Consider the following 14,940-nt stretch of genomic DNA (forward strand, 5'->3'; position numbering starts at 1 on the left):
TTTCCTCCTGATAACTTTCCCTTTTTAATGTTATATAAATGGAATAATGCAATATATAGCACTTGGGATCTGGCTTATTTTGCTTAGAAAACACATTTAAGTTTCATCCATTTTATTATGTGATTCAGTATTTCATTCATTTTTACTGTTGAGTCATATTCTAGTGTATAAGGTATCATATTTTATTTATGTGTTCATCATTTGAAGAACACCTAGGGTTTCCAGTTTTCAGCAATTATGAATAAAGCCACTGTAAACATTGTGTACAGACTTTTGTGTGAACATCACTTTTTCATTCATCTGGATAATACATAGGGGTGTGATTGCCAGGGCATGTGGTAAGTAAGTGTTTGGCTTTACAAGAGACTGTCAAACTGGTTTCCAAAGTGGCTGTAATCATCTTGCATACCAACCAGCAGTATGTAGAAGTTTCAGTTGTTATGCATTTTAGGTATTATTAGTTTAAAAAAATTTTAGCCATTTTAATAGTTGTGTTCTTGTATCTCATTGTGAATCACAGAAATTTAAACCTTTTGTTTCATAGATTTAACATCTGCACTACCTGAGCCTGGTTCTGTTGATTGGTTGGTCTCTTGACAGTCAGGCTGTCTTTTTTCTTTCTTATTGTGCATCATCTAATAATTTCCTGAAACTCAGGCTTATTTATTTGTGCCTAGTAATGAACACAACCCTTCTTTTGCTAGGTCTTTATTGTGAGGGTTTAAATTCTTCTTAGGAGCCGAGCTCAATTTGCGTGTTGTTATGGTTACTCTTAATACACTGCTGGCTTCAAGTATTTCCAGCATTACTTTGTGGTCAGGGCGAGGACTGGGTTTCTGATGGGTTTTTCTCAATTTTCCTGTTCCACTCTTAGCTTTAGACTGTACTGTGAGCATGTAGTTCGGAGATCTCTCCCCAAGCTCTTGTCTGCCTCTCATTGGTAGACTGATGTTGATTGTTATTCAAGGCTGGCTAGCTTGGTGATGGGAGATTAGTACACGTTATCTTCATCCTGGCTTGGCCTCATTCTTAAGCAGGCCCTGTGACTCTGGGTCTCAGGGTTAGGACTTTCTCAGTGATCCTGTTCCTCCCCAGTGGTAGGGACTCACTTGTGTTATGAGTTCCTGCCAGATTTCCACTCCTTTCCCAGGGGAAGTAGTTTTTTTTTTCCCCCTTTCTCTTCCCTATATGCAATAGGTTTTCATGAGTGCCTGTGAATGGCTGGGACCTGGGTGAAGAACATTCTTTGGACTTACCTTACTTTGGAAGCACTGACACACTAATTCAGGTGATCCTCACTCAGAGGTTTGTACAAGCACAAGGTTGGCATTGCACAAACCTGGGAGTGGGTGCCTCCTTGTATTTTGCACCTGCGTGCATCACTTACCTCATCCTAGTGCTGGCCTTGGCCCTAGGGATGACAAAGAGTTTTCTGCTCTTCCCCTAATGCCTTCGGGCTTTTGGTCCCATTGGAAGGAGAACCTTGGTAGGACTTCCTGCCCTTCCACACTGGCAACTGCTTTCCTTTTCCAGGCCTTCACACAAGGTTGTTTTTCTTGGGTTACCTGTCCTATTTCAGCAATTTTTGTGCCCCAGTGAGATCAGGGAAGGGTCTGTGAGTGGGTGCAAGCTCCCACATCTGTAATTCTCAGAACATGTAAACTTTCACTCTCGCCCCACTTGACCTTTAGTAATATGTCATACATTTCAGCCAAAATGTTACCGCCTCCTTTCGCCCTGCCTTCTTCCTATGCTCTGCCCCCAGGGACGCATGTGCGTGGAGGCACTTGCCTTTTCTTAGATGTCCGAGGAGTTGGTTTCTCTGTGTCTTCAGTTCTGACGAGTCCAAGAAAAGTTATGATTTTAGAGATTATTCAGCTTTTTTGGTTGTTAGTATAAGAGTGAAGTTTTTTCCAGCACTCTTCATCTAAGGTGGATTTTTTCAATACTTTAAAGGTCTGATTTCCTTGTCTTCTTAGTTGCATTTTGGAGGCGGGGGTTTGGAGTTTTTTTGCATGAGGAGTCAGCAATCTTGTCTTTATATCTCTATGTAATGTTTGTTATATATCTGCTTTTATAATTTTCTATAACTATTCTCTTATACTTTTCACACTGGTTTTCAGAAATTTGATTATGAACTGCCTTGGTGTGCTTTTCTTTGGAAGCATTGACTTTCTTGAATTTGTAGGTTTATATTTTTCATCAAATTTGGAATTTTTTAGTTATTATTTCTCTAAATGTTATTTTTCTGACCCCTCTTCTCATCTCTTTCCTCTAAGACTCTAATTAAAAATATGATAGACCATTTGATAGTCCCCACACCTCTGAGGTTTTGTTAAACTTTTTAGTCGTTTTTGATCCTCTGTGCTTTTGAAAAATTTTGGTTACTTATCTTCAAGCTCACTGATTTTTTCTTTGTAGAGTTGAATAAGCTCTTCTCCTATCCAATTTTAGTTTTGTATTTTGTATATATTATCTCTATATGTTCCACTTGGTTTTCATATATTTAATTTTAATCATTATGATATTCATGTTTTATTTCAGATCCTTGAGCATATTTATAGTAGCTATTTTTAAGTCCCTCTTGCAAATATATAATTTATTTCATGTCTGTTTCCATTGGGTGATTTTAACTTTGATTATGGGTCATATTTTTCTGCCCCTTAGAATGTCTAGAGGCCTTTAAGCAGAATATAGACATTATAGATATTGCATTGTTGCATGCTGGATTTTGTTCTTTCCTCAGAGAGTGATGGGCTTTTTTTTGGCATGCAGTTAAGTTGCATACATCCACTTTATCCTCTGAGGCTTGTTTTTAATCTTTAGTAGGGAGAGTTTAGAGTAGCCTTTACTCTGGGACATGGCCCTTCTGGGGTCTATAGTAAATGTTTTGAATGTTCAACAAGGATTCCTCACTCTACCGAGTAAGAAATTTGAACATCTTTAGCCCATGTGAGCTTTGGGAATTGTTCAGCTTGTGGCTTCTTGTTCTTTATGTAGTTTCATGGAATTTCACCCTATACATGTGTATGCTGGTAGTCAGCCAGTGATGCTAGATGAATGATATGGAGAATTCTAGAATCCTTTTCTTCAAACTCTGATACTCAAATACCAGTTGATTCAGGCTCATGAATTCTAATATTTGTCTCATAATTTCAGTGAGACCCATCTGTACCACTTGTGAGTCCCCCTCCCAATACAGTGGATCAAAAAGTATGTGAGATTGAATGCTTGAGTGACCATAGAGCTTCCTTCATTTATTTTCTTTCAGGAATGAGTCTTGTGCTATTACCAAATCTTAAAATCATTTGTCTCATAAATTTTGCCCATTAAAAAAGAATTATTGTTTACAATGGGAGAAGTATTGTCCCAGTTATGCCATCGTGGCATCCTCATTTCCTTATTCTAATTTGCTTTAATTTTAATTATGCTTTTCATTGTCATGTTCTGATCCTAGCTAAAAATTCTACTGTATTTAGTATAATGCTTCTGACTATTCTTTCAAAATGTTGTGACAATTTTTTAAATGGCAGGGAATGCATTACAGTATCATTAAATTATTTTGCAGGGTTTTATTCCTGCAAAAGAAATACTGTGGCTTAGGTTCATTGCATATCTACAGAATAAAATCCATATTTCAGAATTCTGTTTACACTCAATGTTTGTAAGAGCACCTGTGCCTGGTTCTGATGTACTAATTGTGTTTATGATAATGTTATAATTTTCCTGTCACAAGACAGTTATATTGAGTATTAGAAACAACACCATAAAAGTCAGAAAGGTAATTGTGTGTCATTTTAAATTCCCCCTGTTATCTTGTGTTTTTTGAAGTTAACATTTTATTCTTTTTAAACATCAGTCTGTGTCATCAAATGAAAATATAATTTTAAAATTATACATCTAAATAGATCAACTAAAAATAGCCCTGAAATCCCAAACTCAGATGTTTATAAATAGTCCTATAAGTGCACTTATAGCAGTAAGTTGAACTGGTGTGGAAAAAGCCAGTTTTGGGTAAAATCAGAAAGAAACAAAATTAAACTACTGATTCATAAAGAAGTTAATTTTATTTTTTAGTAAATCTCCTCAGACTTTTGTCCTTACATTCCATCCCATCAGTTCAGCAGATCAGCCCTTTGTCACAGCTACAGAGCACTGTGACATGGCAGCCTCCCTGGTACCACTTGTGAGCATGTGCAGCGTGCCCTGTAACTCAGCTACAGCACTGTGGGTGGGGTCCTTGGTCCCCCCTGCAGTCCTGTGCAGTGTGCTCCGTGGAGCACTAATAGTATGAGCAAGCTGGTACCTGCAGACAGACTTAGGGGTGTCACTAATCTCTGACCTTTGCCTCCTCAGGGAGACTCTGACTCCTGTTTCCTTCCCCTTCCTTCCCACCTTTGTAGCCTTTACCAGACTGACCCTTTTGAGGGGTTGGGTTTTTGTTTTCCCCACCAAGTACCATTCTAACAGCCTTACAAATACTAATTCACTTACTCTTCACTGTATTATGAACTTGGTGTATTATTATCTACGTATGTTTTTCTATGTACATCAAAGATCGGCTACGGGTCTTGACTTCACTAGCCTTATGCTCAGAATTATCAGTGTTAAGTCACAAACTTGCATGGCAATGAAAGCTCTCCTGATTTGTCTCACTCAGTTTCATGCCTCCATTCCCTAAACCCTCCAGGTGGGCAGATGTGAAAAAACAAGTTTCTCCTAATTTGCTTTCATTTATATGTGACCAAAACTTTGACTTAAAAAAAATAACGAACAACTACTTAGTAACACCAAGACTCCAGGCAGAAGTCCTGCAGTTAGCCTGTGGTTTTGTGTGTCTTTAGCACACCACTGTGATTACCCACCCAAATGTATGCATAAAATGGTTTATAGGAGTTTGCAATATTACATGTTAACTTTAGTAAAATCTTCCTTTCTAGAGATCAGTCATTTTCACTATTAACTGAATGATGCCCAAGTGAGACCCCCAGGGCTAGTCATAGAGAGGACTAACAGGAGAGCTGCCTGCCCACAGTTAACTCACTGGAAGGAGAGGTCTGAGGCCAGAGGTGGCCAGTGATGGTGAACTAGAGCATGTTTTGGTAGCACTTGTGTGCAGGAGATGATGTGTAGATGCTCAGGAGAGCTGCTAAGCTCTGGAGTTTTACAAGCCAACTGTTACACACAGCCATTGTGAAAAATTAAATTATTTTAAACTTCCAATTAAATAAATTATATTAAAAACAAAGGTAACAAACACTCAAAACTCCTTGCTTCCCAATTATTTCACCCTTCTTTAAGCTCTTGGAGTCACTGACATGTATCTGTGTGATATGCTACTACCGTGTGTCCCTTACAAGCTCTGAGTTCAGTGATGTCACTTGATAGCTTGAAATTGTCCAGGGATTTACACCACAGAAAGCTGATTGTCCAGCATGTACCAGCACACCACTGCTTGGAGGGAAACAGAAAGGAGCATGGCAGAGATTATAAATGAAGCAGAGATTTCAAAATGAAGGCATTCCAGCTCAGAGATAAATTTTGTTCGCCTTCTAAATTTAAAAAATAATTTGTATTAATTGGCAGTGCTTCTAAATGAGAGAGTTTCATGTGAAAAATCAGATTTCCAGCCTTCTTAGAAAAACAGAACATACTGGTGGTTTACTGGTGGTCATACTGAGCCACCTGCTACCTTGGCAACAATTGACTGGAGTGAAGCTTACCCTTTAGGAGGGTATCTCTCCTCTAGGATTCCTTTACGTTCCTGGCCCAGGCTGTCTTTAATACTATTCCTCCTGCTGTAATGGTAAGTGCATTGGGTTCAGTGGCCAAGAGGTTGAAAAGAATTGGGGAGTATGAGGTGCAGACTGAATGAAGTTCTGGGACTCAGCTTACAGACACAGAACATGTCAATCAGTGTTCCTTTAATGAGAAGCTTAGACTTGCCAGGACTAGCATGACTTCTTAAGAACCCACACAGATGTGGACATAGAAAGGTCTCTAAAACATCAGGATAGATGTCATAGAGTTCGTGACTTAAGGATTTGATATTTTGTGTATGGCCCATGCTCTTACTCAGAGCCTGGTTATTTGTTCTAACATTAATTTTTCTTTAGACATAATCACAAAATCATTTATATTCTCTAGTTTTCTAGACCAGAGTAGCTTATAAGGTAAAAATTGACAATAGGAACAGTACTACTAAAAACACCATCAGAAGTCAGAAATAATGGTTGATAGCAAAAAAAAAAAAAAAAAAAAACCCAAGAGATTACAGGGAAAACATATATCAAATACAGGGCCTCAAGCACAATTATATGGGGCCATTTATTTCAGGGACAGCAACTCTCCACATCTCTACAGCTCCTAAAAAGGCCATTTCTTAAAAGAGTATAATTAGTCACTGATGATTAAAATGATAACTTGAGTAAGCCAGAAAAGTTTGTCACATATTCAGCAATTTAGTTACATAGGTAGGGAAATGCAAACCATTACAGAGATGCCTGCTTTTTTCCCTCTAATCCTGGAGTTTGCTTCCTCCCAGGACCTTGTCTGCTTTGTGTCAGTTTCTTTTTGCCTCTCTTGTCATGTGGCTAATTTCTGTTTATCTTTCCAGTTTTAACTTAATATTACTTCCTCAAGGAGATCCTCTTTGATTTTCTGGTCAATATTAGGTCCCTCTATTCCATACACTGCTTCACTGTACCCTAGAATTTCCTTTACTGCTTACTCAGTCATAATTATAGTAATTTCCACCTTTAGTTTTCTTTGCTCCATGTTTATCAACATCATTAGACTATGAATTCCATGAATGCAATGACCATATTTGCCTTATTCATTGCGATGTTGCCCAATTTTGGGTGTACAGTAAATAATTTTTGAATAAATAATGGCCGAACAAAAACAAATCTAAAATGGTTGCCATTTATCTGCAAAACCTTAGTCTTAATAAAAACATGAAATGTGACTTAATTCCTATGTGTACTTTTATTTCTGAGTAGCTCATAACACAATAGGCATGGGAAATATTTGCTGAATGAATGATGCCATACAACGATAAATTTCACTTTGGTTCTTTTTCTTTAGAGCCAGTGGTTCTCAGCACCTGAAATTTGAGAGTAACTGTGCATTTACACATTTTAATTACAAATGTGATTTCTTTTACATTACAGGCAATTTCTTTTAAAATATTGGAATATTCTAAATCTTGTCTAATGTAACAATGCTGCAAATGTAAGAAAATGCGAGACTTTGTACTTATTAATTAGCCACTTTAAACCCTCACATGTTTCCAATTTTAATTTTTTGGATCATAACACTCTGCAGACTCGAACTACCCGAAGCATGTCCATCTCACCAAGTGATTCCAAAATGGAAGCGGACCCTTTCTCTAGCTAGTGATAGGCGTGTGTGGGAGACAGAGACAAAAATGTTTTAGTGGGGAGGAAAAACAAAGGCTATGTTTTAATGTAGTGGAAAATTAGGAATCCTAAACAATCTGCTCATCAATCAAAACACTGGAAATTCCAAAAAAAAAAAAAGTGAACACTTTTTTCACCTGGGGCTCATTAGTGGTTCCAAAAGTGGTTCTTTCTCCAGTTTCTAACTAATGCATGGCTGGGAGTCGGGCCAGGTGTTCCTCATACTGATTTCCACTCTGAGCAGCTTTATCCGAAAACCCATCCCCTTCACACCACACACATGTAACCTGTTCACTGGTTCCATTAAATTAGCTCAGTCTCCACCACTGTGCACAGACCACGGCAGGTGCCTGGTTTCCACTATAAAAGCTAAGAACCCTAAATTCTTCTGCCTTTTTATCTTTTGTTAATGAGAATTCGAGCTGCTTAAATTCCGAAGTCCTTTTTAGATTGTCTTGCTATGTTAAAGGAATTAAATGAGACAGTTCTCATATTCACTTTAAAAATTTGAGCAGTTAAAGCATTAGACTGATATTTTTAAATGAAAAATGTTCAATTTGCAATTTTAAGTGTACAAAACATTTGTCTTTCCCCCATGTTTCAATGAGAGGGACTGCAACTGTGCTTGGAAGAGGGTCTTGCTCCAGATCAGTTCGGCTTCTCCCATCACACTTTCCCCATGGCTTTCCAAAGCTGGAGCAGACTTGTGTTCTTCCTGTGCTTCTGTTACTTCCTCTTGCCTTGGTGAGAAATGCCTTGATGTATCCTTTTAATTTAATAATGTAAAAACTCGTATTGAAGTCTTTGTGTTGTAGACTTTCTTTTCAAATCATGGGGCAGTGCTGTCAACTGAGAGCCTAAAATTTCAACAGAGTGCACCGTAACAGGTTCCAAGGGTGACTGAGTGGGGTTCTCTTACATGCCACGTACATGTGAATGCTTCAGGCCCAGGTGCTTTGGCGAGCGATGAAGAAAATAACACAGTTTTAATGATTTGGGAAAATGGGAAACAAGTAATAAACTGTCATAAGGGTGAGACATCCTGTGCCTCCAGTGTAGCGAGGGAGTCGGGGAAGGCAGGCTGAAAGAGTCTAAGGCATGTAACAGCAGAATGAATACAGCTCTGCAAGGGAACCACGGCGCAGCTGCGGGTGGGGGCGCAATGAATTTCACCTTTGTCTTCTCAGTTAGATCAGAAGAGTTTAATTAATGAGACACAGAATTGTGTCCTCGGTACTTAGAGGAGGACATGGCCTCACATGGGCCCCCATGAGGAAGTGTAAAGACCGTTTTCAGAATCACTGAGTATACAGCTAATGCTATTAGACTGCCCACATCCTGACGCACGTGGGGAGGAAACGCCGTGGCTCGAACAGTAACCGGGGAGTGTCAGCACCCTCTAGCTGGGGGGATGTGTGTGTTTTCCTGATTCTCTTTCAAAGGGCAGTAGTATTTTTCACTTGAAGGTGTTGTGCAGCACATTCTGAGACTAGCTCCTTGTCATGGAACAGACAGTATCTAGCAAGAAGAACCAACTCCTGAATGTGTTCATTTTACTTACACTGTAGCATCCTGTGAGGAAGGTGGACTGAGTTTTTCCCCAGTTTCTCCCCACCTTTCTGGGTCCCTGATTTATGTGGCTGTGCTGGTGGATGGGACAGAACTAACAGGGAACTGAACTTGCTCACTATCAGGACAAGAGATTGGTCTCTTATGTTCAGGGTGACTGTGTTCTAGAGGGACCCAAATGGCCTGCTCTTCTGAGAAGTAAACTCGAGACGTACCTCCTGCCTTGCCTTAGGTTACTAAACCCCTAAACATACATCCCGGATGTACCGACCTCTCCATTAGCTTGCTTTGGGAAAGAGGGGCAGGTGGGCAAAAAATATACCTCTTCTTTTCCAAAAAGAGAGTGGTTGTTTGTACTTGGAATTTTAAGTCACTCTTGAGCAAATGTTAGAAATCATTTGCTTTCCTTAACCAACCAGGACAGCCCAGGATACGGTCTATACAGACAGTCACGACTAACCAGCATTAACAGATAATTTTGATAAATTGGGAAGGACTTTTCTCTCACGTCACTTTTAAAGGGTTCAGATAACTCCAGAAGAGTGGATAGCTATTACCCAAGTGCTCTTTTGGATTGGGTTAATTGAGGATGGTAGAAATAACTTATATAAATGTATTTTAAAATAGCATTAAATAACTTTTTGTCTCATAGTTCCTGGTTGTTAAGCATTACAAAAAAATCAACTCTTTCAAGGCACCAGGAAGATGTCATAGTTATGGTATGACACCTATATAGTTAAAGTCATAGAGTCGCCTCAATTTGGAAATAGGACTGAATCTAATAAAGCTCATAAATTGTGGTGCTATTTGGGTTCAACATACAGTCTATGATACGTTAAGAAGATAAAAACTTGGTTTAATTGTTCATTTCAGAAGCTGGTTGAGCTGTTTCTGCTACTGCTATCAGCCTTTGGTAAAAACACACATACTCAGTCAAACTAACGTGTGGGTGATTTATGGGTCTCAGCAGGTATTTATTTGAGAAGGAAATCACGGCGGGTCCTGGTTCACACTTATATGTAGTTATCCCAAAATTAGCTTACTGACTGCCTCTCAAAAATTATCCATGTGTAATACCAGTCTTTGCTTTGCTTTTAATGATGACCAATGAAACTAAGACCTTCCATTTTCCTGGTTTGGTAACCTGTAAGTTGCACCATAGGCTCGGTTTCAGGAAGCCAAAATCTCAAATGAAAACTAAAGATACAATGAACTCCCTATTTGTGGATTTGCAGCAGACAGAGGCCAGTGCAGTTTTAAACTAGATCTTGAGGCTAGATCTCCCCCATAGGAAGCTGTGAATACCCCTGATAAACCTGTGTCCAAATAGGGAGGGAGCGAGAGAGAGACAGAGAGATAAGAAGAAAGGAAGAAAGGAGAGAGGGAAGGAAGGTAGGAAGAACAAATAAACTTGGGTCTTTTCAGGATTTTGTGCTATTTAGGGTTTCTTTTAGTATTTGTTTAAAAAGCAGTGTTTAAGAATTGCATACTATTTCTACCCTAGCATGCTCTTCATTCTGTTTTAGTCCTGTCTAATGGCTTCTTCCACCTCGAAGGTATTCATCCTTTTCGTAGGCCACCTTCCATCCCTCAGTTTCTTCCTTTTCTTATTCTCCTCTTAGGACTTTCTTTCTAAATGTTCTTTTCATACTTTTCCCTTCTTCTTTGTTCTCTATGAAAAGAGTAAAAATGTCCTCCAGAGTTTCACACGTGACCAAATTCTTAAGTATCACATACATTTTTGTTGTTGATTTTTATAAAATTGTTTTTCACGTGCTATTAATTTAATATAAAAATGGCAGGACTATCGCTTATTTGGAATATTATATTTAACCATTAGGAACTGGGAATTTCTGTGAAAAACCCCAAAGAAAAGGAAAGATCCTGAAAGTTCTTGTGGGAACCTAGATTACCATGTATGTATGTATGTATGTATGTATGTATGTGTGTATGTATGTATTGGGCTTTGTGATATTCCCTGGAGGTGTCAGGTACTCAGTCAGAAAACATAAATGGGGAAGCAACTGAAGTCCATGCCCTAAACTGTACCCTTTCTGGTGAGTTTAAATTGAAGGGACAGGACGAATCTCAAGGAGGAGAGGCTCAAGTGCCTCACATCCACTGTTGATCATTCCTGCTTCTGGCACTGCACCAAGCATGTCTCTGGGGTAGGGTTTCACCACTGCACACTCAGGAAGATGAAGAACTAGGAAAAGACAGTCTCCTTAGATGATGTTCCACCAGCCATGCCAGTTTGGATAGAAAGGGGTTGGGTAATCGAGTGTCCAAGGGCAGCTCCTCAATCAGCACCCACCACCACTTTTATTAACTGTTTACACACAAAACTTTTGAACTGCCCTGGTATCAAAGGACCCCAGTCCTGGTGCTTTGGCTGTTCTGCCTATTTCTAGGGAATTGATGGCAGTGATTGTACGAAGACAATACAGGGTGATGAGAGAGAAAATGAAGTGATTTCCTCCAGTTTATCCTTTTTTTTAAAATTGAAGTATAGTTGATTTACAATGTTGTGTTAGTGTCTGGTGTACAGCATAGTGATTCAGTTATACATCTATATTATTTTTCATACTCTTTTTTATTCTAGGTTATTTCAGGCTATTGAATATAGTTCCCCATGCTATACGGTGGGACCTTGTTGTTTATCTGTTCTACTACTTCCAGATCCCTTCTGCCCCAGGCTTCAGTTGCAAGCTCCCACCCACATGAATTTAAGACAATGTGCAGTTTTAACAAGAGGTTACCATGGTCTTTTCTTGTGGCCATTTCACTTATTTCTAGTCCTGGAGCCCAAGCTTCTCTTTAGTTTCTATAGTTTCTGCAAGTTTGATTTTGAGGAAGAAGCTAGCTGTGTATTCACCATCTTGACAGTAACAAGAAGATGTGAAAGAGTTTCTAACTTGTACTCTGAGGAAGGTCTCTTTTTATATGCTGCCCGATCTCATTTACTCACTGAAAAAGTATCTTTACACTTAGTAGCTGGGGAAATACTAGGTATGCCCTCAACATTCTTGTTGAACCTTCAGAATTCCACAATAGCTAGATAATGATTGTTGATTTTCTAACATTTAAAAACATTAGGAAATTTTTCATATGCTGTAATTTGATATTTGGCTAAATAACGTGATTAGATTGATAAAAATTATATTAATTTTCTGTTTAATTATTGTTACCTATTTTGTATTGGCTGATTATTTAAATCATTTGTGACTGCTACTTAATTAGCAAGAAAGAGCCAGCATGGTCAAGTCAGTGATAGATAATAAATAATCTCTACTTTGTCTAGAACTATTAAAATGACTGTGTGAGCTGAAACTATGCAAAGCAGTGTTAATAACCAATAGGAAGAAATTATGATTGTTCTGTGATCTTTAAAATTTTTTGTCAAACATTAAAAACTCTTACTGTAAGATAAATAAATAGGAAAATAAAATATAGTAAAACTAATATTTCTTTAGTATACTGTAATTTAAAGTCTTGGAAACATTACAGATTAAAGTTACACCTTTGCAAAAAACTTATCAAGAGTGGTTTGCAGAATGCTTGCCTTCTCATCATATAATTTACAATATGAGTGAGCATTTTCCCTGTGCTTCATTGAACCGTCATGCTCCTTTCTAAGTTTGGGTCAGCTTCTAGCATTTTATCTTTGCACTTCCAGTGTTGTGAAATATCTCTAGGAGCTTATTTAATATGGAGATTTTTAATAGCATCAGTCCTTCTGTGATATCTTTATCTTTTTCATCACAACTTTCCTCATTAATGTCAGTAACTCCATCTTCACTGTGTTCTTCTGGTTGCATGTCCAGAGTCTCGAACAGGGGCAGGATCAACCTTCCCATGATCAGCTATTTCTTCTCTAACTCCCTTTACATTCAATTCAAATTTCACTTCTAGCATTGTCACCTCTTGGTTTTTGTTTGTTTGTTTGTTTGTTTTTTTGACTTTCATATTCTTTAGCCATTTCCCTCTTCTGATTATCCATTTATGAAATGTCATACAGGACTGTCACTAGGAGACAAGGAGATGATACAAATGCTTGCTTTGCTCTCTGTGCATGAACTTTATAACTGACACACAGTGACCAATCACCAACAGACTTTGAAAGAAGTGATGTGATTGGACATTGATCAGGTGTGCATCTGTTATGTATGTAGTGATCTGTGAACTAAAGAGCTAGCAGCAAAGTTTGTACTTTATGCAGTTTACATACAGTTAATATAACGTGGTAACTGAAATTTAAGCCATATTGTTTTAGGACTGTTGTTACTTAGCTGAATCATGATAACTGAAATCCATGCATTTTGAAACAGTGTAAAATGAGGATGGCCTGTCTATGTTTTATAACAAAGCCAGTCATTTGACAACTGGTTGAGTGTGGTGGCCATGCAAATATGCCAATCACTTCTCTTCTAAGGGAAGTGCTTGCTGGATGGCTCCAGGTGCTAAGCTCTGAACCTACCACTGTGTTCCCACCAGGGCCATGCTTCCTATGAGCTGCTCCTAGCCAGTGATTGACTGTGGCACAGATAAAAACATCCATTCCTGCCAGATGGGTGACTCTGGCCCAAGGACTCCCCATTGGCCTAGCTGAACCTCTTCAGAACTGCTCTGCAGTATGTGACTCTTCCCACCCAGCCCTGCTCTCTTCCCTCCATCCTTCACGGAGGCCACATCTGCACTGTCATCCAAAGATTCTCGCCACTCCTCCAGCTCTTTCCCTTGCAGATGTTTCCCTCAGTAAATCTCTCGTACATCTAATCTGCTTCTCACAGGTCCTAAACTAACAACAAGTAATCCTGAGAGTGGTCCCCAAAAAACAAGGATCATATGGAGATTTGGGTCTGTCACCACATGGCAGGTGAAGAGAATGCCATCATGAGTGGTATGGAGGGTCCAAATAGTCCCTTGTTTCAGATTTTACAGATGGAGAGCTGGGAAAATGTCTGGATGAAGTAGAAGGTTTACAGATGTGATACTCTGGTATCTAGGAGAAAATCTACAAAGGCAGTAGAGTTGGGTACCTGTATAGGTGCCCCACAGAAGGAGGATGAGAAATCAAGGGCCATTAACACACAGTTTTAGGCACACAGAAAAGTCCTTCTTTCCTGTACTTGAAGAGCAGAGGCAGCTGAACAGCAGAATGATGATCTGATGGAGTCACAGAGCTCCATGAATGCTCGGCTAAGCAAGTCTGCTGTGTTAAGGAGAGCTTTGGTTAGGAGAATCTGGTACCCTGAAACATGAGTTGGGGACATCTAGGTGATTGCCCCTGAGGATTCTGGCTCTACTGAACCACTCTGAAATTGCAGAGTTTGTGGCAGTGGCCCACCCTTCCCTGGAACAAGCTAGCCCTCCCAGGGCTGGAAGGAACTGCAGAGCCCACTCCCCAGAGGCAACAGGTGCCCCTCAGGAGCTGCCTCACCTGCTCCTCTGGCTGCTAGGCTGATAACTAACCAGTTGTTGACCTCGTGGTATTCTCTATCTGCAGGAAAGACAGAAAAGAATGATAATACCTGGGTCTGTGGACTACAAAAGCGGGGTGGTATCTAATTCAGTCTCTCTTTTTTTTTTTTAACTTTTTTTTATTGAGTTATAGTCAGTTTACAATATTGTGTCAGTTTCTGGTGTACAGCACAATTTTTCTCTAATTCAGTCTTGACCAAAGGAGGGACAGAGAGAATATAGAGACTGATCAGAAAAGGTCAGGCAAAAAGTGGGGATATGAACCTTGGTGGGAGAGAAGAATTGATGAGGGAGAGGAGGGGAAGGAGAAGGAGAATTCTGCACAAGAGGCAGGGCGCCAGCAGAGACATGGAGGCCTTGGAAAGCAGGGCATATATGGTAGCTGAAATTTGTTCAGAAGAGCTGAAGAGTATGGACACAGAGGAGCAGGGAGAGGTGAGAAAGAGAGGGTGACAAGCGCCTTGTATGC

Source organism: Camelus bactrianus, chromosome 29 (assembly GCF_048773025.1).
Source record: "Camelus bactrianus isolate YW-2024 breed Bactrian camel chromosome 29, ASM4877302v1, whole genome shotgun sequence".
NCBI lineage: Eukaryota > Metazoa > Chordata > Mammalia > Artiodactyla > Camelidae > Camelus > Camelus bactrianus.